This window comes from Mauremys mutica, unplaced genomic scaffold (assembly GCF_020497125.1).
Source record: "Mauremys mutica isolate MM-2020 ecotype Southern unplaced genomic scaffold, ASM2049712v1 Super-Scaffold_100342, whole genome shotgun sequence".
Taxonomy (NCBI): Eukaryota; Metazoa; Chordata; order Testudines; family Geoemydidae; genus Mauremys; species Mauremys mutica.
The window spans coordinates 220,850-245,083 of NW_025423320.1; the positions used below are offsets into that span (position 1 = coordinate 220,850).

Consider the following 24,234-nt stretch of genomic DNA (forward strand, 5'->3'; position numbering starts at 1 on the left):
CCCTCTGCGGCTGGTGTGAGCTCGGGTCAGAGGAATAGGAGGCTATCGCCCGCCCTCCACTTGTTCCACTGTGGAGAAACACGTCCTCTAAGCCGACCTCACTACAGACCTGAGCCAAGTAGTGCTCATCAGAGAAGAGTTTCCTCTGACGGTTGGGAAAACAGGACCAGCAGTCCTCAGGCCGGAGCAACAATTGAAATCCCCCCCGACACCAAACACCGTGCGGTCTAGAAGAAGGGAGCCAGTTCCTTCATAGAACTTTCCTTTCATGCCTTAATTGGGGACCATACACACTAATATAGCCGTAACCAGTGCCATGGAGCACAAAGCCCACCAGTAATGCCCTCCCTGGTCGGAGCTCCACCACCTTCTGTACTCACACTGCGAATGTGAAGAACAAGACTCCAACCCCATCATTCTTCAGTGGCCCGGAGGACCAGAGAGATGGGCCCTTCCACCAATCACCCTCTGCCCATCAAGCTACCCTAGAGTTGTTAATGTGCATTATCTGAACACCCACCATGTCCAAGCCCAGCTGCTCCAAGACACTGAACATCAAGTGCCTCCTCCTGGGCCCCCAACTCCCTTCCACATGGCCACTTTCACACATGCCCCTTCCCTGGTACTGCCCTTGCTCAGCTGCACAGAAGAGTTTTCATCCTCTATACCTGCCTGTCACTGCCAAGCACCCCCTCTAGCACTCTCTTCCTGTCATATTGGGTCCACCAATAACTCACTTAGGAGAGACAGCTCCTGTCCCTCATTGTTAAATATCAGGCCAGCCAATTAGGGGTGGAAGCCCACAATATCTTTTCCTACTGCAGAGCCCAAGCTCAGGGACTCACTTTGGGTGCAGGGACCACTGTACTCCCAGAAAACAAGCCACCACTGTGCAAAGAGGGATGACAGGGCCTGCCAAAGCCGGGGATTGAACCAGGGACCTTTAGAATTTCAGGCTAATGCGCTCCCAACTGAGCTACTTTGGCAGCTGTAGGGAAGTATTTTGGCCTGTTACTTCTCTGCCTGAGATATTTTTGCAGCAGTTGCACACAAAAAGGACGTCATTGGGAGCGGCCCATGAAGACAAGACTCGCTTTTGCCTGCCTTGCTCAGCTTGACTAGCTGCCTCACCCCGTTCCTGCCCTAGTGCCCGGGTTGACCTGGCGGTGGAAGGGGACTGGGGGCCAGTGGCGCGGGGAGGAGGTTGAGCTGGACCCTGAGCTAGACTAGACCCTGGCGGTGAGAGTCTGGCCACCACCTGCCGCCCCACCCTGTTGTCCTGGCTTCCCCCACTGGGCGTCAGTTCGGGAGGGAAATGGGGCTTCTGCCTCCCCTCCCTGATTTTCACACCGCAGAGGAGTGCGAACAGGAAAACGAACGGCTGCTCCACACCCCCACTGGAGAAACCCGACGCCCTTAGCTGTGGGGAGTAAGAAGTGGCTGTTGGCTGACAGGGCCTGTCCCCGAGGAGCTGGAACAGCAGCTGCCGCCTCCCCCTCGGCTCCAGGCTGTGGGAAATGCTCATTGCCTGGCTGCATGAGTGGATGCTGCTCCGTGCTCTGGAGGTGATGCAGCCAAGGGTGCCTCACCCAACACTGAGATGCAGCCACCTCTGGGGTGGGTTGCACAAGTCAGCAAATGAATTTGGAACAGGAAACGCACTGAAAGGACCAAGGCAGCTGCAGGAGGTGGAGAAAACCAGAAGCCCTGGATCCCAGCCCTGCCCCTCCCCCACTCTACTCCCTAACCTCCACTCTCCTCCCAGAGTTGGGGGGAGAACCCAGGAGTCCTGATCCCCAGCCTTGCCCACCCCCATATTTCAATATGGCTCCATCCAACAGCTGCCCCCCCCCAATTGCAGGGCAGTGCCATGGGGCACACCAGGGCCTGCCTGTTTGCACAGGATGGGTGACACCAGTGCCCCAGGGTGGGGAGAGATGATGCTAAGAGAGAAGCAGGCAGCAGACACCCCCACGACAGAGAAAGAAGTGCTAGGGGGCGCCGTGCTGCAAGGAGTGAGGGGGGTTGGCAGGGAATGGGAGGATCTCCCCTCACAGCAGGCGCATCTGTCTCCCCCGCAATTCCTCCCCAGCCCTACCCCGGCCTAGGCTAATCCCTGCCTAGCTACCAGGGTTACATTTGGCCTGGATTCCCCAGCTGCTGGGGGAGGGGTGTGGGGCTGGGGAGCATGAGCCTCTACTCCCCCTTCCCCCGACACAGCTGCATGGGCACTGACCAAAGGAGCCTGCAGCACTGCTGCCTAGAGGAAACTGAGGCACCAGCCAGTGACAGACACATCATGGCTCTCCTCATCCTCATCCTCTTTTCCATATACAACCCGGGGGGGGGGGTAAACTCAGGGCAGTTGCATTGTTAACCTGTGGAACTCCTTGCCAGAGGATGTTGTGAAGGCCAAGACTATAACTGGGTTCAAAAAAAGAACTAGATAAATTAATAGAGGACAGGTCCATCAATGGCTATTAGCCAGGGTGGGCAGGGATGGTGCCTGTAGCCTCTGTTTGCCAGAAGGTATTCTCTGCAAATCTCAAAGGTTGATATAAAATACCCTAAACGTTTGTCCCACTTCTCTCTAGTTGTCTATTTCTAATTGAATATGCCCTGAGATTTTCCCGTCTCTCTAATTATAAAATGCTAACAAAATCTCAGATTTGCACCTTTTCTCAGATTCTTGAACATAGCTTGGGGGGCAGGGCTGGGCTGGCAGGGGCTGCAGGTCAGGAGTGAGGGGCACCGGCAGAGCTGTGGGGGGCAGGGCTGGGCTGGCAGGGGCTGTGGGTCAGGAGTGAGGGGCACCGGCAGAGCTGTGGGGGGCAGGGCTGGGCTGGCAGGGGCTGTGGGTCAGGAGTGAGGGGCAGCGGCAGAGCTGTGGGGGGCAGGGCTGGGCTGGCAGGGGCTGCGGGTCCAGAGTGAGGGGCACCATCAAACCTGGGGGTGGGTAGGGCTGGACTGGCAGGGGGCTGTGGGTAGCATAGGCGGCAGGTTCGTATAATTTTTGGTGAGGCCCAAAATGGTGGTCCTCCCCCCCCCCCGCAGGTCCTCCACCCTGTAAGCGGATATAAAATGAAGCTACAATGCGTCAGCACCACAAGATTACAAGGGTCAATTAAAAGTGGAAAGTCAGAAGCAGCACTTGCCTGCTTCAATATACGGTATTAAATTTTGTTGCACCTGTTGTGACAAAGTGGGAATGTTCTTAATGTTTTCTCTGAATACTGTGTGGGTGCCTCAGTTTCCCCTGCAAAGTGCCAACTGACGGTGTTGGGGACAAAGAGATCAGGTGGCCTTCTTGTCCGGAAGAGACACAAAGGCCAGATGAGGGAGTGTCAGTTTGGAGGAATTATTTCAGCTCAGTGCTAATGTGAACACAAGGACAAACTGATATAAATTATCAGTTAGGAAATTTAGGCTTGAAATTAGACGAAGGTTTCTAACCATCAGAGGAGTGCAATTCTGGAACAGCCTACCGAGGGAAATAGTGGGGGCAAAGGACCTCCATGACTTTAAGATTAAGCTGGATAAGTTTATGGAGGGGATGGTACGATAGGATAACGGGTTTAGTCAATAGGTCAATACCGTGCCACTGGTAATTACTACAAAGGGTGAATGTTGGGATATTGTTAGCCCTTTCCAGAGGGTCTGGCTGGAGAGTCTTGCCCGCATGCTCGGGGTTCAGCTGATCGCCATATTTGGGGTCGGGAAGGAATTTTCCTCCAGGGTAGATTGGCAGTGGCCCTGGAGGTTTTTCGCCTTCCTCCGAAGCATGGGGCAGGGGTCGCTTGCTGGTGGATTATCTGCTACTTGAAGTCTCTAAATCACGATTTGAAGCATTCAACAGCAGAGTCAAGGGAGTGAATTAGTTCAGGAGTGGGTGGATCGGCTTATGTGGCCTGCATCTTGCAGGAGGTCAGACTAGATGATTATAATGGTCCCTTCTGATCTTGAATTCTATGATTCTATGGAGCTGGCTGGGGAAATCGGGAGAAGCCCAGACCCAAGTTCTGGGCACCCCTCAAGATGGACCTGACTGAGGGGTCCTGTTTTCTGTACCTACAAGCTCTGTTTTAGACTGTGATCCTGTTGTCTAATAAACCTTCTGTTTTACCAGCTGGCTGAGAGTCACATCTGACTGCAGAGTTGGGGTGCAGGGACCTCTGGTTGCCCCCAGGACCTGCCTGTGCAGACTCGCTGCGTAAGGCACACAGTGTGGAAGGGCTGAATGCTCCGAGGTCAGACCCAGGAAGGTGTGAGCTTCTTGCCCTGGAGACGGTCTGCTCAGAGAGAGGAGGCTCCCCCAGAGTCCTGACTGGCTTTGTATGGAGTAGTTCCAAAGCATCCCAGCATCCCCTTCCACACCATGCGCTTCCCGGAAGTCCGCACAGGCACTGACACTCCCTCCTCTGGCTTTTGTCTCTTTTCCAGGCATTAGGAGGCCACCCGATCTCTCTGTTCTCCAACACCTTCAGTTGGCACCTTGCAGGAGAGCATCCCAGGCCACCAGGAGACAAGGTTGCGGCCATTCTCTGTGCAGATGGCATCACACTGGCCCTCTAGGGCTCTACAACAATCACACCCCCTTTCCCACCATCTAGATCCTTGAGAAATGCACAGGGGAAACTGAGGCAACCACACAGTATTCAGAGAAAACATTAAGAACAGCCCCACTTTGTAACACCTGTATACGACTAGTTATACACTTTAAATGGGTGTAAAATAGTCAAGTATTTTGCTAAACAAAATGATACTCCAAACTGACCACCAAATTTAAGTTGCACGTTTTTCCCCTCAGGTGAGGGCTCTGGGGTGGGGCTGGGGATGTGGGGTTCACAGTGCAGGAGGGTGCTCAGGGTTGGGGTGCTGGGGGTGCAGAGCTGGGGATAAGGAACTTGGGATGCAGACAGGCTGCCCCAGGGCTAGGGCCAGAGAGGACTCCCCGTTGCCGTTACTGGCAGCCGCAAGCTCCAGGGGAGGGACCCATCCTCCCCACCCCCCGCAGCACACTCACTCTGCACCACAGTCACTGCACATGCTCCTAGGGACTCTCTCAGGTCCAGAAAGCCAACTCGCCTCCCCTGTGGTGGGTATTGGGTGTCACGGAGTCCCTGGGCGATGCTCTGGAACTGCTCCCCACAAAGCCAATCAGGACTTTGGGGAGCCTCCTCTCCCTTGGAGCAGACTGTCTGCAGGGCAAGAAGCTCCCACGGCTTCACCTCCTGGGTCTCTCCTTGGAGCATTCAGCATCCTCTGCCCCTCCGTGCGCTTCCCACAGCGAGCCCGCCCCAGCGGGGTCCTGGGAAAGCCAGAGGGTCCTGCCCCCCCACTTCGCAGTCAGACGCGACTCTCAGCCAGCCAGTAACACAGAGGTTTATTCGATGACAGGAACAGGGTCTAAAACAGAGCTTGTAGGTACAGTGAACCGGACCCCTCGGCCGGGTCCATTCTGGGGGCAGTGAGCCAGACCCTCACGTCTGCACTTCACGCCTGGTCCCCAGCCAGCTCCAGACTCCCAAAGCCCCTCCAGCCCCCACTCCTCTCTGCTCAGTCCCTTTCCCGGGCCAGGAGGTCACCTGATCTCTTTGTCTCCAACACCTTCAGTTGGCACCTTTGCAGGGGAGGGGCCCAGGCCATCAGTTGCCTGGAGGCAGGGTTGCAGCCATTCTCTGTGCAGACAGCATCACACTGTCCCTCTAGGGCTCTACAACAATCACACCCCCTTATCCCACCATCTAGAGCCTTGAGAAATGCATTGGGGAAACTGAGGCACCCACACAGTATTCAGAGAAAACATTAAGAACATTCCCACTCCGTAACACCTGCATACGACCAGTTACATACTTTGAAGGGTGTAAAATAATCAAATATTGTGCTAAATACAATGATACTCCAAACTGACCACCAAATTTAAGTTGCATGTTTTTCCCCTCAGGTGAGGGTTCTGGGGTGGGGCTGGGGATGAGGGGTTCACAGTGCAGGAGCATGCTCGGTGCTGGGGGTGCAGGCTTTGGGGTGGGGCAGGGCTGAGGATGAGGAACTTGGGGTGCAGACAGGCTGCCCCAGGGCTAGGGCCAGAGAGGACTCCCCATCACCACCACTGGCAGCAGCAAGCTCCAGGGGAGGGACCCCTCCTCTCCCCCCCTGCCCCCCACAGCACACTCAATCTGCCCCACAGTCACTGAACATGCTCCTAGGGCCCCTTTCAGGTCCAGAAAGCTCACTCACCTCCCCTATGATGGGTACTGGGTGGGGGTGGGGGTTGCCATCACAGGTGGCCTTCCATGTTGCTGCCCCTCACCATAACTTCACTGTGGATGGGGGATGGGGCTGCCCCTTGCCCAGCATGGGGCAGAAGTGGGGTAGGCAGGGTGGTGGCTGGCTATGGGGCAGGGGAGCAGGGTGTCATAAAATTCACCCAAGCCCCAGCTGCTCAGGTCTAGGAAGCCTCCCTCTCCCATCCCTCCTGTGGCAGGTGGGTTGGTGGGTGCTGGGGGAGGGGGCATTGCCTTCACATGTGGCTTCCTGCCTCCCCAGTGCAGCCTGCTGTGCCTCACTGGGGGTAGGGGATGGGGCTTTCCCGTCCCCAGCGTGGGGCAGGAGTGGGGGGGCTGCAGGGTGGTGGCTGGGGGGGGGGACAGGGAGGGCAAGTTGGCACAAAATACACCCAAGCCCCAGCTGCTCAGGTAGGCCTATGAACCCCCTCCCGCATCTGCCCTGTGGTGGGGAGGGGCACTGCCTTCACATGTGGCTTCCTGCCTCCCTGACCCCTGCTGCAGCCTGCTGCCCCTCACCACAGCTTCCCTGGGGGACGGTGGGAGGGGATGGGGCTGCCCCCCCTTCCCCAGCGTTGGGCAGGAGTGGGGGCGGGGGCTGGGGCTGGGGGGAATCATAGGGTCAAACACTCACGGAAGCCCCAGCAGCTGCTAAGGTGAGTGATGTCCGTCTCCTGGCCGGAAGTCCCTTCGCGTCTCCTCCAGGTAGGGGCAGGGGAGGGGAGGGCTGCCAAGCACGGCACGGCCCCCTCCCCCTCCTGAGGTGCTACAGCACCAGCAGCTTGCACTGCTGTTATGCTGTAGCCCTTAGGCGGCGGCGGCAGCAGCAGCAAGGGAGAGAGATGCGCGCTGCGCGCTCTTTACGTTCAGGCAGGGAAGCTCCAGGGTGGGGAGCGGGGGGGAAGCTCCAGCCCTGGCGGTGGCAGGGGGCATGAGAGGCGGGGGCAGGGCGGGGCGCTCCAAGCAGGGGAGAAACCTAGCTCCAAATATTGGTGGAGCAGAGCCCCTGACTGTGAATATTCCTGGGGCTTTAGCCCCAGGAGCCCATATAAGTTGGTGCCCCTGGCATCCACGAGTGCCGCTCTCTGACCAGCTAAACCAGGCAAGCCACGGGAAGCTTCTCAAGGTCTTCCCCTGGTGTGGGCTTGGATGCGAAAAGCACCTGGCCGTTCATCAGCTGTTGCAAGAAGTGTGCAGAGTAGGAGTAGCGATGGGGCTGTAGCTTTCCACAGCATCTCAATTTGGGCAGCTTTCCATTCCCCTTTTCTGTGTAATGTCCCTCCCATGGGTTTCACTTGTGGAGCTGTATGACTCTGGCAGGGTGGCCATTTAGAAATCTTTTCCTTGCTTTTCTTTTTCGCCTGGCTCCAGCGTTAGGACCGTTTGGGTGTTTCAGTGGGTGTGTTTTCCCATTGGGAGGCATTTGGAAGTTTGGAAGGGGAGCCGAAAGAGGAGTCTTTTTCACAAGCAAGTTGGCTTTCTGCACAGGTAGGGCCCTTGGCCGTAAAGCTTAGCTCCGTCAGTGCGTCTGCATGGGGTTCCTCCAGTGCCTCATGAGCCCGTGCTAAACTCTCGGTGTGGGCGTTTGGCTTCCCCCAGTCAGAGTGCGGTGTCTGCGTCTTCCCAGGGCCGGCTCCCGTGAGACGCGCATAACTTGGGAGGAAAGGATTAGAAGAGAAAGCAAGTGAAGCTGACTTCGAGTGGTGGTGCCCCTGGGCGGAGTGGTCCTCTTGCTCCTTCCTGTCGGAGGGGTGGGCTTGGGGGGTCTGGCTGTGGGCGGTGGGAGGATGGTGTCCAGGGAAGTCCCAAAGGTCACCCTGCGCCGGCGGAGTGTGAAGCCTCTCCCCTAGGTTGGGGTGCCGAGGATTAAGCCTTCCTCTGTGGCTTGGGCTGGGGAGCATGATCTGGCGTCGGGTCCATTTGGGTGGAGCTGGCGGCCGGCAAGAATTCGGGCCATCAGGTCAACCCTCTGTGGACAATGGGGGCGAGCCAGCAGGCCTGTGATTTTGGCTTCACGGGCGGGCAGCTCAAGCCTGGCCTCCTATGACCCTGGAAGGCAGCCGGCCAGGCTCACCCGTCTCCAAGTTCCTTTCAGGCAGCAGGTGGAGCGAGGAGCCCAGGAGCCTCATTCTGCCCGGCACCTGCATCCAGCAGGGCTCTTGCCTGCTCCCGGCCCACCTGGTTTTGGCCTCTGCCACCCCTAGCAGTCAGCCAAAAGAGCAGAGACCACCTTCCCCCTCCTACACCCAGAGTGGCCAGCATGGGGCTTGAACCCACGACCTTGGCGTTATTAGCACCGCGCTCTAACCAACTGAGCTAGCCAGCCTATAGGAAACTAGACCTTGCCTGACCCTTTTGGAAGGAGTCACGGGCTGGCGCGGGGAACGATGTGGCCTCCGTTATCGAATGGATGGATCGAGATGCCACCTGCCAGCGTAGGGGAATTAGCTCAAGTGGTAGAGCGCTCGCTTCGCATGCGAGAGGCAGCGGGATCAATGCCCGCATTCTCCAGCGGCAAGGCAGCCGCGGGACGTTCTTTTAGAAGCCATGGACAGTCAGCCGGTTCAGCTCCTCCAGTGGCCTCCATCCCTCTCCCCGCTTGGCCTCCCAAAAAGCCAGCCCTTGCAGAGCACAAAGCTCTTCCTCCCCGGCCCTTCTCCCCCTTGCGCTGACTGGGAGGCTGGAGACAGCTGGGGGAAGTTAGCTCAAATGGAAGAGCATGGGAGAAGTAGTCAGACCCATACACACATTCTCCAGCCTGCTCTGCTCTGTTGTGCTCTGCTGGGCTCTAGTGGGGGACCTGCACCTTTCTTTCTGAGCTCTCACTGGAGCACAATCCCTTTCCTCCTCCCTCCCTGCTAGTCTACGCCAAGCTCAATGGCCGGGAGGGAGAGCCACTCAAATACAGAATTACTCACATCCCAGGGGTCCATGAAGGGAATGAGGAGATGGGCGGGGTGGCACGCGATACCAGCTCAGCTGAGACCGTGAGACCTCGCAGCCTCCTGATCTCATGCAGCATGGCAGCCGTGGAGCAGAGCAGAGCAGAGCACGCAGACAGCTTGGAGACAGCCAAAGCGGGGAAGGGCTGCGTTGGTCTGGAAGAGGGAGTCGGTGGCTGTCTATCCTGGCGGAGGCAGGGTCGTTTTGCTGTATGCTGGGCCAGGGGCCAGGGAGCCTGCTAGAGTTGCTGAGCTGGGCCTGCTTCTGGCTTTGCTTGGGTTAGAGGAAAGTGGTGAAGATAAGAACGGCCCTCCTGGGTGAGACCGATGGTCCATCTAGGCCACTATCCCGTCTTCTGACAGTAACTGATGCCAGGCGCTTCAGAGGCAATGGCCAGAGCAGGCAATCGTCAAGTGATCTATCCCTGTGTTGTCTTCTGAAGTTTGGTGCTTGTTTCAGGGGCTAACTCTCAGCCCAGACACACTCCAGGGAGGGAGCGTTGGTGTTTGTGCCGAGGAGCGTGGCTGGGACTCGGACCCCCTTCCCCAGCTCTGGGTAGCGCCCAACCACCCCACCCCCATTTCTGGCAGTGTTCTGCTTAAGGCCACAGAGCCCTTGCCTTTTTTTGCCCGGTGCCTGAGAGTCAGGCCAGCTGCGGGGAATTAGCTCAAGAGGCAGAGCGCTCGCTTTGCATGCGAGAGGTAGTGGGGGGCGATGCCCGCATTCTCCGAGCCTGTCGACTAAGGGCTCCTGATGAGCGTGGTGGACGGGAGAGCCGGCCATCTGACTTTTGGCCTTGCTGCCCGTAGCGGTCAGGCCAAAAAATCAAAAGCCATCCTCCCCAGGCCCACAGCCACCCAGGGGCTCCTCTGCACCATCTTGCCTGAGCCAGTGGAAGTGGAGCCTGGAACTGAGCTGATGTGCTGAGGGTTATTTGCCCTGTGCGCTTCACATGTAGGTGAAAACACGGGGCACAGATCTTTGAGCACAAGATCTGTGCCCCGTCCTGAGGAATGGGGGAGGGGGGCTGCATAAAGAGAGACCGGCTCTCTCTGGCGGGGCTGCAGCGGCTCTTCACAGGGGCAGTCCCACTGCCAATTGGTACCAGAGTTTTGAAAGCCTCCTTTTCTGGGCTGGCTCCCCTCTATTTAGGGGGAACTGGCGACCCCAAACTTCCCAGAAACCAGCATAGCGAGGCCAACCTGAGCACAGACACCTGCTCAGCACCCCGGGGTGCAGCCCTGAACTCCAGCAATCAGCTACGCTCAGCTGCCCACCCAACAAGCGTTACACGCAGGAGCCTTCATGCCCCGCGTGTTCAGGTCCCTCCCAGCACCAGCTTCAAACTCCGCTGCTCAGTTCTAAGCTTTGGCCACACGGGGGCAGCCTGGAGCTCAGCCAACGCCTCCCGTTGCTGGTTGCATTTCCCGCTCCTCGTGGCAGGTTCACACCCCGCAGGCAGATCTCTGAATCGGAGCCGAACCGTTCCCCAAATCCAGCGCTTTAGCAGCAGCTTTGCTAGGAAAGCGCTGACGTCCCCAAGTAAAGTAAGAGCCAGAGCGCTGTGTCCAGGATCTTCTCTTGGGTCCCTCACCGTGGTGTCTGTCAGGCACAAGGAGAAACCAGGGAAATGTTTTCATGGCGTTTAAGGGCAGAAGGGGCCATTAGCTCAGCTAGTCTGACCCCCGAATAACACAGAATTACACCATGACACATATTGATCCCACAGACCTTAGATAGATCAAAGCGTTTCAGCCCTGAGGACGGAGGCTAAACTGGGTGCCAGAGGCAGCGAACAAGGGGCCCCCAAGGCAATGGCAGGGAATTGACGAGGTGAAATATGCCCAGATGATCCCAGCAGGCGACCCACCCCCATGCTACAGAGGTGGGAGTCCCTGTTCCTCCTGCCCTTAAGAATCTCTGGTGGTAAGTGGGTCCCCCCAGTTCCCCAGATAAGAATCCTCCATGTGATTTGCCTGGCTTCACCTCCAAATAAGAACATTGTGTGGAGGGGGTGGGAGGAAGGTTGTCTGGCAGATATGTAAAGGGGGACTGTGTCTCCCTGTCTGGCCCAGGCTCCTGGGAGGAAGTGATCTCAGTGTGTCTGGCTGTCTCCATTCCTCCCACCCATAAGAATCCCTGGTGTGTGGGTGCACCCTAGACCATTAAGGATCTCTGGGGGGTGGGTGTCTCTCTCCCCTAGTCAGGATCTCTGGGACGTGCCTGTATAAAAAGAGACTTTGACTCACCCAGGCTGGGCAGCCATCATGGAACAGACCAGATCCTTCTGTGGAGGGTTTACGTTCCTCCAAGGCCATGATCTCAGTGTGCGTGGGTGTCCCTGTCCATTCAACCTTTAACAATCCCTGGTGCGTGGGTGCGCTGGGCCCCATTACAATCCCCTCTGTCTTACCCATGAGGGATCTGGTGGATGTGGGTGTTCTCCACGCTACTGGGGGTGTCTGGTACCCCTGTCCCTCCTGGTTAATAGTGGAGTGTGTGGGTGTCCCCCGGCCCGTTAAGGATCCGTGTTGTGCTGATGCCCCCATTCTTCTCATTAAGAATGGTGCAATGGAGCATATGGGTGTTTCCCCCACCCCATGAACTAGTTCCCCTGTGTGGTTCCCCTGCCCCCATCCAGGCTCTGTGGTGTGTGGGTGTCGCTGTTCCCCTTTTCAAGATCCGTGTGGCAGGGGGGTGTCCCTCCCCCCAAGTCAGAATCCCCAGCGTGTGGGTGCTCCCATCCCCCCATCCAGGCTCTGCGGGGTGGCGAAAAAGAGACCATGTCTCACTGTCTTGCCCAGGCTATGCTGCAGGGGCTATTCACAGGTGAGATCCCACTTATGATCAGCATAGGAGCTTTGACCTGCTCCATTTCTGACCTGGGCTGGTTCATCCCTCTTTAGACAACCTGGGGACCCCAAGCTTCCCCAGGATCACCATATTGATGCTGAACTTAGTGCAGACACCCGATCGGCACAGCGCCCTGCAGCCCAGAACTCCTGAGCTCAAGCGACCCGCTGGCTTCAGCCTCCCCAGGCGCTGGGATCACAGGCACCAGCCACAGGGCCCGGCTTGTTTTGTTGCCTGGCAGCTGGAGCTTTAAACTCTGCTTGTGAGCTCTGTGCCTTGGCCAGACGGGGACAGCCTGGAACTGGGAAATGCTCCTGCTTCCCCCGCCCCCGTCTCATGTCGAGCTGCAGGCGCCGCTGTCCTGCCAGGTAAGATCCCGGATGTTTCTGTGCCCCCTTCCCCCGCCCAGGTGTCCGGGTACCTCTGCCCCCCATACAGAATCCTGGGTGTGTGGGTGTCCGTCCCTCTACAGAGGATCCCAGAGTGTGGATACCCTTGTCCCCCCCTACAAGATCCTGGGTGGGTGGGTGCCACTGTCCCCCCAGGAGATCTCTGGTGGGTGGGTCCCCAGGGTGTGAGTGCTCCCATCCCCCGATACAGGCTGGGGGGGCGGGTATAACTGGCTCTCCCTGTCCTGCCCAGGCGGTGCTACAGCAGCTGCTCCCAGGGGCAGCAACCCCACTGTCACCCTGCAGCTTTAACCTGCTCCAGGGGTGACCTGCTTCACCCTCCTGTGGGAGCCCGGGGACCCCGAACTTCCCAGAATCACCTGATTGATGCCGAGCTTAGCACAGACACCGGCTCAGCATGGCAGGGAGCAGCCCTGAGCCCTGACAATCAGCTTCCCTCCGCCTCCTGCTGCACAGCGAGGGTCCCACGCGAGAGGCTTCGTGCCCAGTTTGTTCAGGAGCGTCCCAGGCTCCAGCTGTAAACTCTGCTGGTCAGTTCTACTCTTTGGCCACACGGGGGCGGCACTAAGGGTCCCATCTAAACGCTGTTTGCGTTCGACCCTTCGGATCGCAGATTGTAACCCGCGGGCAGATCTCTGAGTGCAGCCAAATCCCTCCCCAAACTGAACATTGAAGCAGCAGCTCCCATTGGAAAGATCAGGATTTTTGCCTTTAAAAACAAGGGAAATGTCTCCAGCGAGAGACTGAAGAAGCTCAATTGATTTCATTGACTCCATGAATGTTCCTCTGTGTCCCCCTAGGAGTCACGCCCCACATTTTGGGGACCACTGAACCCTACTCGCTAAGCAGGGGCTAGTGATGCCAAAGCCCAGGGAAAGGGAGAACAAGTGCGGGGCCCCCAGCACTGGAGCCATGTGAAGGGGCTGCAGGAGAGGGGCAATGGCTGGTGGCCCAGGGAGTTAAGGGCAAAGGGGGCACAGGAGGGGGCAGGAGTTAGGGGTGAAGGAGGTGCAAGGGCTGGGAGTGCAGGAGCTAGCGGTAAAGGGGGAGTGGGGATCGTCCAGGGGCAATGGGGAAGTGCCAAAGTACAAGCTTTGCCCAGGGCACCATTTCCCCTAATGCTGGTCTGAGCAAACAATTGGAAATGACCCTTCAGTGAGACCAGAACCATAGTGTAGAAAAGCCCCTTCATTAAGTGGTGGTGGCTGAGGGCTTAGGGAGATGGGTTAACAAGCAACAGGTACTTGTCTGTGGAGGTTTGATTCTTGCCTGCTAGACAAGGCTGGGGTGTGGTGTTTCCATGGCTGTACTTTCAGTGCCTGATCTGCCCCAGGGAGCCAAGTCTAGACATATTCAGAGGCTCTATGCCAGGGTTTCTCAAACTTCCTTTCACTACAACCCCTTTTTGCAAAAAAAAAAAAACTTACTACGTGGCCCTGGAAAGAGGGACCAAGCCCCTCCACACGGAGCAGAGGCAGGGGAGACAATGCCTGAGCCCTGCCCCAGTGGGGAGAGGGCAAAACCAGAGCTTGAGGGATTCAGCCCTGGGAGGTGGGGCTCAGAGTTTTGGTTTCAGCCCCAGGCCCCATCAAGTCTTAGTGGCATGGAGATATTGCTCAATGGTAGAGTGCTTGACTGCAGCTCAAGTCATCCTCAGTTCAAACCCCAGTGTTCTCTTATAACCCTCTTTCTTTTTTTTAAAAAAAGGAAAACATTTTCATTTCCATTCTCCATTATGTTCAGGGGCTCCTCTATACAGGAGTGCTTGATATCAATGTAAACACTCAACATTTCACTGTCCAAATGCATAAAACCCTAGCAAAGCTGTCCATCAGCTGAAATCAGTTCCAGTCCTCTAAGTGTCTAGTTTATGTTTTCATCAGTTAAACAAAGGTATCATACGAATGCACATTTGCAGATCCCTCTTCTCCAGGGGCTATGCTGTGCAGGAGAACAAGAACCACATCCAGCTGCAGTTCAGGAGTCTGATGACCAAAGAGCCATGGAGTGTTCTGAGGGCTGGAGAAAAATGCCTTCTAGTGAGCTATTGAACGAGCTCAACCTGTTTCACTTATCAAAAGAAGATTGAAAGGTGACTTCACTGAAGTGTTGAAGGGCCTTAATGGAGACAAAAGATTGGGTATTAAAGGGCTTTTTAATCGAGGAGAGAAAGGCATAACAAGACCCAATGGCTGGAAGGTGAAAAGAGACAAATTCATATTACAACTAAGGCACAAATATTCAACAGCGAGGATGATTCACCACAGGAACAAGCTACCAAGGAAAGTGGTGGATTCACCATCTCCTGATATCATCTAATGGAGACTAGATGCCTTTCTGGAATGTGTTTGCCCCAAAAGTAGCTCTTGTGTCATACAGGAGGCCTGTGATATGCAGGGGGTCAGATTAGATGCTCTAATGGTCTCTTCTGGCCATAAAGTCGACTAATTTCTGAAAAACTGAGTGTAGCATTGGGAGCAGCGTCTGATGTTTTCCTGTCTAGCCGGCTTGCTTCCTAGAACGAACGCTCCTTGAGTGGGGTGTTCCACAGGGAGTAGCTCAAACCTCCAAAGTGCCTGGGCAGGGGCAGGACATTGGCACAGCAAGGGAGGGGTGTGGCAGTGACATCACAAAGGCTTTTTGCAGGACCTCAGACTATTGGTCAAAGGTGGTGGGGAGGTGGTGACCTCACAGAGAGATGCTGACATCAGGCAGGCAGGACAGGGGCGAGGGGCCAGGGAAACCTCAGAGACCCCTGTGGCTTTGCTTCAGCAAGTCTCCTTCTCCAGGTCTCTCTTTGAGGACTGAGAGAGTATTCGGGTTCACGGACGTGAGCTCCAGGAGGAACCTCTTTCGAGTTTTCTCCTTCCCTTTGCCTGATTTTACTAGAAAACAGCCGTCCCTGTTTAGAAGGTAAGAGCCTCCTCGAGGTTTGAAACCTGTTCAGTCTGATCCATCTGGTGACCGATGAATTCTAGGCATGGAAAACACGAGCTTAAGGAGGCAGAATTTTATTCCGCACCTGGGATTTTGTCCCTTAGAATCACTGGGGTCATTAGGGTTTGTCCTTTTGGTTTCACCTTTTCCTCCATCCATCCCTCCCTCCTTTCTCTTTGTCTCTTGCCCTTTCTCCTGTTCCCCTCCCAACAGCAGGAGCGGGGTGTGAGTGTGTGTGTCTCAGGGGAGTGCTCTGCAGCTCCCACTGTGGGAGGTCCACCCGAAAATGTGGGTCTGAAATAGTGCTCAGGCAGTGATCCCCACCGGTGACCTGGGCCATTCTTTGGGCTCTCTGGTGAGAACCCTCAGCCTCCCGTCCTCAGTCTCTACCGATTGGCTGAGCAGGGGGTTATTGACAGGGAGGAGACTCAGGTCCTTGTTGTTCTCTTTTAAGCCCAAGGAAATAAGTCATAACCAGTCATATGTTTGATGAATTTTGCTGCTCCTCTGCATTAATTGTCTCTGAGCAGTTCATGATTCTCTCTAACATTGCAGTTCTCCTCAAATACTTGCTGAATAATTACTGTGCACTGTTGTTGGTCTGGAGCTCATCTGAGAGCACTTTACTCAGGTCATTCAGTGTCTGAAATTCAAGATCCAATGGTTAGTTTGAAAATCAGGGCTCTTGGGTCCTATTCCCAAATCTGCCAGTGACTGGCTGTGTGACCTAAAACAAGTCAATTCTCCTTTCTCAGCCTTAGCGTCTTCCTCTTTCAAGTAGGGATAATAATGATCCGCTCCTACCTACCTCATGGTGGCTGGGGATCCATTGGAGAGTGTCACTAGGAGTAGTGCATAATATGCGGTGTCCTATCACATTTACTCAGAGCAGATTATGACATAATAGAATATCTGAAATAGTCTATTTGATTTGTATTTTTTTATTTTGAAATTGTTAAGAGCAGCAATTACTTAGCTCAGACTGAAGCATCTTATCTAATGTTTGAGATCTAAGTGTCTCCTTTTTGTGTGCGACGAGACAATTTAACACACTGTGATCAAACAGGAGATGCTTTTGTTTTGCAACAAAATATTTTTGCAAAGAACTTTCATCTCACTTGTTTTGATTTCGAGAAACAAACTGGTTTAGTCTGAAGGGGATTTTCTGACAGAAATGGTTTCAATGAAATTTCCCCACCATCTCAATTCCTGGGCTCTATCCCTTTCTCTGGGTTTTTTTTGTCCATTAGAACAGGAGTCAGGACTGTTGGCTTCTCTTTCTGGCTCTGCCACCACCTTGCTGTGTAGGCCCTTGGGAAGGTCACGTCCCTTCTTTGTACTTCAGGCTTCTCCCCATCTGTCCAATGAGAACAGGGACAGTTCTCGAACTCTGGGCAGTCATTTTCAGCCGGGCCCCGGCAGGGATAACTTAAAATATAGATATATATATGTATATATAAAAAAACTTTCATTCCTTAGGAACTGGTTCCCTATAAAAAGTTCTGATTTAAGGGATGTGCCACAGTATGTATTTTTTGTACTAATAGCGTTACCATGCGTCCATATTTTCCCAGGAGGAATTTTTAAATTTTTAAATTTTAAAAATTCCTCCCAGACAGTGATTTAAGAACCAAAAAGCCTGACATGTCCAGGAAAATACGGGTGTATGTTAACCCTACCTAAAGTTCTTTTTAAAAAAGATGGGCCTGAACTAGAAACGAATTCCGTTTTACATGTGTGGGTCCCTGCCACTCCCTGGGGCTGTGCTAGGGTGACCAGATGTCCTGATTTTATAGGGACAGTCCCAATTTTCGGGTCTTTTTCTTATATAGGATCTTATTACCCCCCACCCCTATCCTGATTTTTCACACTTGCTGTCTGGTCACCCTAGGGTGTGCACATGTGTGGGTCCCAGCTGCTCCCTGCCCCCCTCATTGAAGCAGGTGTGCAGGGTTACTGCCCTGGGAACTGCAGGCACCAGTGGACATGGGGCTGGCTGGAGGCAGGGCAGGGGCTGACTGGAGGTAGGGTCTGGCTGCAGGCAGGGCAAGGGGTGCGGGGCTGGATGGAGATGGGCTGTGTGGGGCTGGCTTCAGGCAGGGGGGTGCAGCAGGGGTTGGCTGGAGACAGGGCAGGGGGTGCGGGGCTGGCTGCAGACAGGGCAGGAGGTGCAGAGCCGGTGGTGTAGGACTGGTGCAGGCAGGGGGGTGTGGGGAGCTGGTTGGCTTCAGGCAGGGCCGCAGAGGGTACGACAGGGGTTGGCTGGAGACAGGGCACGGGGTGCAGGGCTGGCTGCAGGGGGTGTGGGGCAGGTGCAGGCAGGGTGTGCAGCAGGGGCTGGCTGCGGGCAGGGGGTGTGGGGCTGGCTGGAGACAGGGGCTGGCTGCGGGCAGGGCAGGGGGTGAGGGGCTGGAGGCAGGGCAGGGGGTGTGGGGCTGGCTGGAGATGGGCTGGCTGTGGGCAGGGGGTGTGGGGCTGGCTTGAGGCAGGGGCAGGTGCAGGCAGGGCAGGGGGTGAGGGGCTGCGGGCAGGGCAGGGGGTGAGGAGCTGTCTGCAGGCAGGGGGTGCAGGTACAGGGGGTACAGCCCACCCTGTATGGTAAGTGCCCCCTCCCCCCTCAGCACCGGGGTAGCAGCAGCAGCCCGGGGCTTGGGGGCTATTTAAATGGCCTGGGGCTCCCCTGCTTCCACCGCCCCGGCCCTGTAAATAGGTGAGGGAGCCCTGGGGAAGCGGCGGGGCTCTGGGGGCTATTTAAATGGCCAGGGCAGTAGAAACAATGGGAACCCTGGACTTTTTAAATAGCACCCAGCCCCCCACAGCCCTACCCCAGCCCCTGCTGGGAGCCCCAGGCCCTTTAAATTGCCCCCTGAGGAAGCCGGGCCACCCTGGTACAGCGCACCAGCTCTTGCCAGTACGCAGTACCAGGGCTTGGGCACGGGGCCCTCTTAGGGGTGGGGCCTGATTCAGGGGAATCGGGAGAATCGGCCTAAAGCTGGGGTGGGGGTGGGACAGGACTTGGTCCCATTCTGGGCACCACCAAAAATTATACAAACCTGCCGCCCCTGTCCAGCCCAACCTTCTGCTGATGCACCTCAGCCCCCACCCCTGCAGGGTTTGAAGCTTCCATTGCTTAAATTCCAGGACACTGGGGGATTTCAGCTCCCCTTTGCCCAGAGGGAACCTTCACCCCACTCCCAGCCAGGTTCTTGTCCATGGGATCACTGTAGGGGGGCTGGGTCCCTCGGTGTCTTTTCTCTCTCTGTGACAGGCCAGGGTGCAATAACTGGGGCATCTGAGCACCCAGGACCTTCTGTGGGGCTGCCATTCCCCTTCCCCTTCTGTGGTCTCGTCTGTCATTGACTCCAGCCTTTTTTCTATCCATCGTCAGCACCATCCGAAGCCAGCTGCACTCGCCTCAAAAAGACAGAGAGTCCTGTGGCACCTTACAGACTAACAGGCGTATTGAAGCATAAGCTTTCGTGGGTGAATCCCCACTTCATCAGATGAATGTCATGGAAATTTCCAGGGGTAGGTATCAATATGCAGGCAAGAATCAGTCTAGAGATAAGGAGGTTAGTTCAATCAGGGAGGATGAGACCCTCTTCTAGCAGCAGAGGTGTGAACACCAAGGGAGGAGAAACTGCTTTTGTAGTTGGCTAGCCAGGCACAGAATTCCCACTCCATTCATCTGACGAAGTGGGGATTCACCCACGAAAGCTTATGCTCCTGTACGTCTGTTAGTCTATAAGGTGCCACAGGACTCTGTCACTTTTTACAGATCCTGACTAACACAGCTGCCCCTGTGATACTCAAAAAGACAGTGTCCCCTGCTGGGTGTAAGTCACCGACCTCTCTCCTCTCTGAGCACTGACTGCCCCTCTGTTTCCTTGCCTCTCAGTCTGTGCAGATGGGACCTTTCCCTCCAGTGCTGGAGGATTCAACCTTCTCATCTACCGTTGTCCCAAGCAGCACAGCTGGTGGGAATCTTACATGTACCAAGGTGACTTAGGAGCAGAAACCGCCCCCGACCTTCCATGCAATTGGCACTTGCCCCTCACTGAGCAGGATTGAAACTCTTGCAGGGAGACTGCTGGGCCACATCCCCTCTGGGCATGAGCAAAGCAGGAGGGTGAAAAAATCAACCTGGAGATGCTGGGGATTGAACCCAGGACCTCATACATGCAAAGCATGTACTCTACCACTGAGCTACATCCCCAGATAGTTTTTGCTTGCTACGGGTTACACCAGGGGTAGGCAACCTATGGCACGTGTGCCGAAGGTGGCGCATGAGCTGATTTTCAGTGGCACTCACACTGCCCAGGTCCTGGCCACCAGTCTTGGGGGCTCTGCATTTTAATTTAATTTTAAATTAAGCTTCTTAAACATTTTAAAAAACCTTATTTACTTTACATACAACAATAGTTGGTTATATATTATAGACTTATAGAAAGAGTGGGTGCCCTGGACTCAGGGTGCAGAGATACACTCAGCCCTCTCCCCTGCATTGGGTGGGGGGTGCTGCCACCCCCTGCTGGAAGGTAATGTGTCGGGGGGGGCACTGTGAGGCGCTCAACACCTGACCCTGGTGGCAGCAGTGGTGTGGGGAGCTCCAGGTGTTTCTAGGATCTGCTCTTTCCACCTGCCTGTGAAGTCCAGCTTTCCCCAGCACATTCACTGCGGTGCAATTGGGTCACTGGTTCCATGGCTGAACAGCAAAGAATCACTCCCAGTTTCCCTTCTATCGGCAGCAGGGAAACGTAACCTGTGTCAGTGGTTAATGAGGTGGATTTAGTTGTAGATTGTTATTCATTCCCCACCTTGACAATTCACACAGTCCCTTTCCCATGCAGATTCCCAGCACCTCAGTGATCCTGGTAGCAGGGGTTGGGTCCTGAGATTTTCAGGGTCCTTTTTCCCCTCCACCTGGAGTGAACTCAGCTTTTCCCCCATCCCAGACAATCCATGAAATAACAACAGGGGCATAAAGAAAGAGGGGAGGGAACATCTCACGGCCAGGGCTGGATGTGCCCAGGGCCCCCGGCTTGTCCATTGTTTCCATGGAATTTGGCCCCCTGCTTTGCACAAGGGACAGAGAAAGATCTTGCTGTTCCTGTGTCTGTGCAAGGAAAATTGTGCTTCCCTAGGAAAGAGAGGAGGGAAATGGTCCCATGATGGGACAATATCCTCAGGATTAAGACCTAAGGACTCAGGCTGAGAACTGATAGAACTGCACTCATCTGGGATTTAACAAATTGTCTTTCATGGAGCAGGGCCAGTTCCAGTGTTTTTGCCACCCCAAGTGGAAAAAAAAATAAAAAAGCTGCAATCAACAGTAGCTCTACCTCTGCCGCTTTTGGCAGCAAGTCCTTCCCTCCAAGAGGGACTCAGAGGGCCAGACCTGCCTTTGTGCCTCCCGTTTCCACTGATCACCCCAGGAACCTGCTTGCTGCGCTGGTGCCTGGAGCCAGCCCTGCCATGGAGACACTGGGAAGATGGGGGAATCAGGAAAAAAACATGGATTTGTTTACATTGCAAGTGAAGAATAACTGAAGCTTTTTCAGTCTAACGTCACTTTTCTCTGACTGGGAATTGAACCCAGGCCTTGGCAGTGAAAGTACCAAATCCTAACCACTAGCCCACGATATGATTTTTCTTCTCACTTATGTTACACTTTCTTAAGCTACTTTCTAGCCACTTTCTGAAACTGCTCCATTGTCCATTCCCTGAGGGACTGGGAGCAGAGTGCAGGAACCCCTGTGCTCAGGGTCACAACCTGAGACCAACCCAAGTCACTGAAACAAACTCAAATCATGCTTCCTCCAGCAGGGTCACAGAGCAATACAAAAAAAATCCATCAGGAACAATCCTCCTCTGCCTTCATTTACCCCATCGCAACCCTCTCAGCAGCCGACTCTTGCGGGAAGGACACTGAGCTGATAGGCGCTCTGGCACAGAAACCAAGGGAAGGGTGTTGCTCCCCCTGGGTGTGAGATGATCACATTCTGACTCTGTGTAACAGGGCTCTGAGCTTTGCCATCTTCTGCGTTCTGAGTGCTGAGCCCCCCGGACCTTCTGCTGGGACCATGGGGAATGCACAACAGCTGCCAGACCTTTTCCCATCTCCTTGTCCTCCTCGGCTTCCCCAGACTTTCCCCACAAATGGTTCTATCAGACACTGGAGGGATCTAAGGACCTGCAGGTTTCCCGAACCCACCTCTTAAGGCAAACAGTGATTCCCTTCTCTGACACTCCTGGGCCAGGCTTCTTTTGATTTTTTTCCCCAGGGGACCTGATTCCCTGTGAAAATGTGTGTGTGGTATGTGGGGGACTCAGACTCAGACTCTCCCCCACTAGATGAGTCCAACAGCACCTCCCCTTGGTGGGAGAATCCTAAATTCCACCCTCCCACCCTGGTTACTCTGACCAGCTGATGGCGACAGCATCTAAATCAACCCCAGCTCTCTGGTCTAGAAAGCAGCATTTAACCAGCCTTGTGACAGCTCCGGTTTGCTAGCTGGAGACATAACGAACCAGGAAAGAAGGCAAATGTCAGACAGGGAACCTCAGCTCACAAATAAACACCCTCAGGCTCCTCCTACACTGCGACTGGCCAGTTGACTGACTTTAAATCTAGCTAGCTCAGTTGGTAGAGCATGATGCTCTTAATCCCACCATCATAAATCCAAGCCCCACAGTGGGTGGTAGCGACAGCCCTTAGGTGTCACTCTTCTGCTAATAGTGACAGACCAAAATGAAACAAACTCTCTATGCTCTTTGGCAGGTCATGTTTCTTCCTCTCTCTGAGCTTCAGTAAAACATGAAGAGAGACCAAATTGACATTTGCATCCTCTGTTAAGAGAGGATTTTCTCCTCTTCCATTCTACCCCAGGCAAGAAGAGGGGATAATAACCATTTAACAGATGATTGCAGAAAGAAAAGTTTGGTCATTATAAATAGGATGATGATCAATTGTTCTCCATGTCCACTGACGGTAGGACAAGAAGTAATGGGCTTAATCTGCAGCCAAGGAGATTCACGTTAGATGTTGGGAACAGCTTTCTAACTCTGAGTGTAGTTAAGCTCTGGAATAGGCTCCCAAGGGCGTCTGTGGAGTCTCTGTCCTCGGAGGTTTTTAAGAACAGGTTGAACAAACCTCTGTCAAGGATACTCTACATATACTTTGTCCTATAGACAACCTGCTCTGGCTCTGGTTCCCTCCTGCTCCCTGCCTGGGCCGGCTGCTGTGGGCACTTGACCTCACATGGCCCTGACGCATCGTCTCTGCTTGGCCCTGCCTCAGCAGAGAGGGCTGGATTTCATGACCTCTCCAGGGCCCTTGCAGCCGTACAGCTCTGTAATTCGATGCCATCGCAATGTAATATAAACAACAACAAAAGTGAAAACACCCCAATCTAACATCTAACCATTCAGCGTGAACTGACATTCCACAGCACAAAGTGACAACACGTAGGAGTGCAAAGCCCAACAGTTCAGCACCATGCAAATGAACGCCCCATAGGGCAAATGACACACTGCAAAAGAGCTCAGCTCAAACCAACGCAACACAAGGCGGTGCAAAAACAATACAACACGAAACAATGCATCAGAGTGCACAGTGACACTGTGCAAAACAGCTCAGCGTGGATCAACGACACAGCACAAACCCACACAACAGAATCGTATAGAAAGGTAGGGTTGCGAGGGACCCCAAGAGTCAGGGCCAAGTCTCCCTAGGCCACCCCTGACAGGTGTTTGAAGAACAGGGAAACAAAGGGCACCACGAACTTATGTTTTGTGGATGAGTCAAGAAAAGGGAGCAGCATTGTCCCCCTCGGGTAGCCCCTGTTCAATTCCAGGTCAGAAAGCAAAACTCTTCTGCAGGAATATCCAAAAAATGTTGTGTTTCACTTCACTTCATAAGTACAGTTGTGTGGCAATTAAATGATGACTCTAAAGTTTCATAAAAGTGTGGGAAATACGGACGTATCTGAGGAAATGGCTTGGAATGAAGGAAGACAAAAAATTGATGGGTCGAGAGAACAGGTCCTGTTTCCCCCTGGTCTGGAGCTTCTCTCACAACTACTGGAATAGAAAAGCTAAGCAAATGGGGTTCTATTGTTCCAAAGGAGATTGAAGTGAGGCCATTTTCTCCGGATAGAATTAATGGTAATGTCAGGAGTGGGATGTGAAACCACATCTCTATGCAGAGACCAGAACACCCAAGGGACTGGATAAAAAGAGTCTTATAATTAGCACTTTAGACCAGTCCACCATCCTGATACTACAAAGAATGTGACTTATGAACCCTAGTTTTCATTAATAGTTGATGAACTCTTTAGGGAGGCCGAGATGGCACATCTCTTTCAACTCCTAGAGACCTTCTACAGCACAGCTGAATTTTGGACACACTCACCCAGATCTAAAGTTACACGTTTCCTGGAGCTCCATGAGTTCTGTGGTGTTGGAATCTCCATGCTCACGTTTTAAGTGAACAAAAGATGGTGCTGGCATTCTGAGACAGTAATGGTGAACCTCAAAATCCTGCCCCGGGGGCCAGACAGTTAAGCAACAAGCACCCACAACCTCTACCTTGATAGCCAGGGCCGGCTCCAGACCCCAGCGCGCCAAGCGCGCGCTTGGGGCGGCATTTTGCCGGCAGGGCAGCAGGCGGCTCTGGTGGACCTTCTGCAGTCATGCCTGCGGAAGCTCCACCAGAGCCGCGGGACCAGCGGACCCTCCGCAGGCACGTCTGCAAGAGGTCCCCCGGAGCCGCGGGACTGGAGACCGGCAGCGCGCCCCCTGTGGCA

The 24,234-nt window shown here is 54.6% G+C and overlaps 3 non-coding genes across 3 annotated transcripts; 1 reads left to right on the forward strand and 2 right to left on the reverse strand.

Annotated features, from left to right (window-relative positions):
* Positions 1 to 8,536: 8,536 nt before the first annotated feature.
* On the reverse strand, positions 8,537 to 8,610 carry TRNAI-AAU. The gene has a single exon. It is a non-coding gene; the product is annotated as a tRNA-Ile (tRNA).
* Positions 8,611 to 8,722: 112 nt separating this feature from the next.
* Positions 8,723 to 8,795, forward strand: TRNAA-CGC. Its single transcript has one exon. It is a non-coding gene; the product is annotated as a tRNA-Ala (tRNA).
* Positions 8,796 to 19,571: 10,776 nt separating this feature from the next.
* TRNAA-UGC lies at positions 19,572 to 19,643 on the reverse strand. The gene has a single exon. It is a non-coding gene; the product is annotated as a tRNA-Ala (tRNA).
* Between the last annotated feature and the right edge of the window lie 4,591 nt (positions 19,644 to 24,234).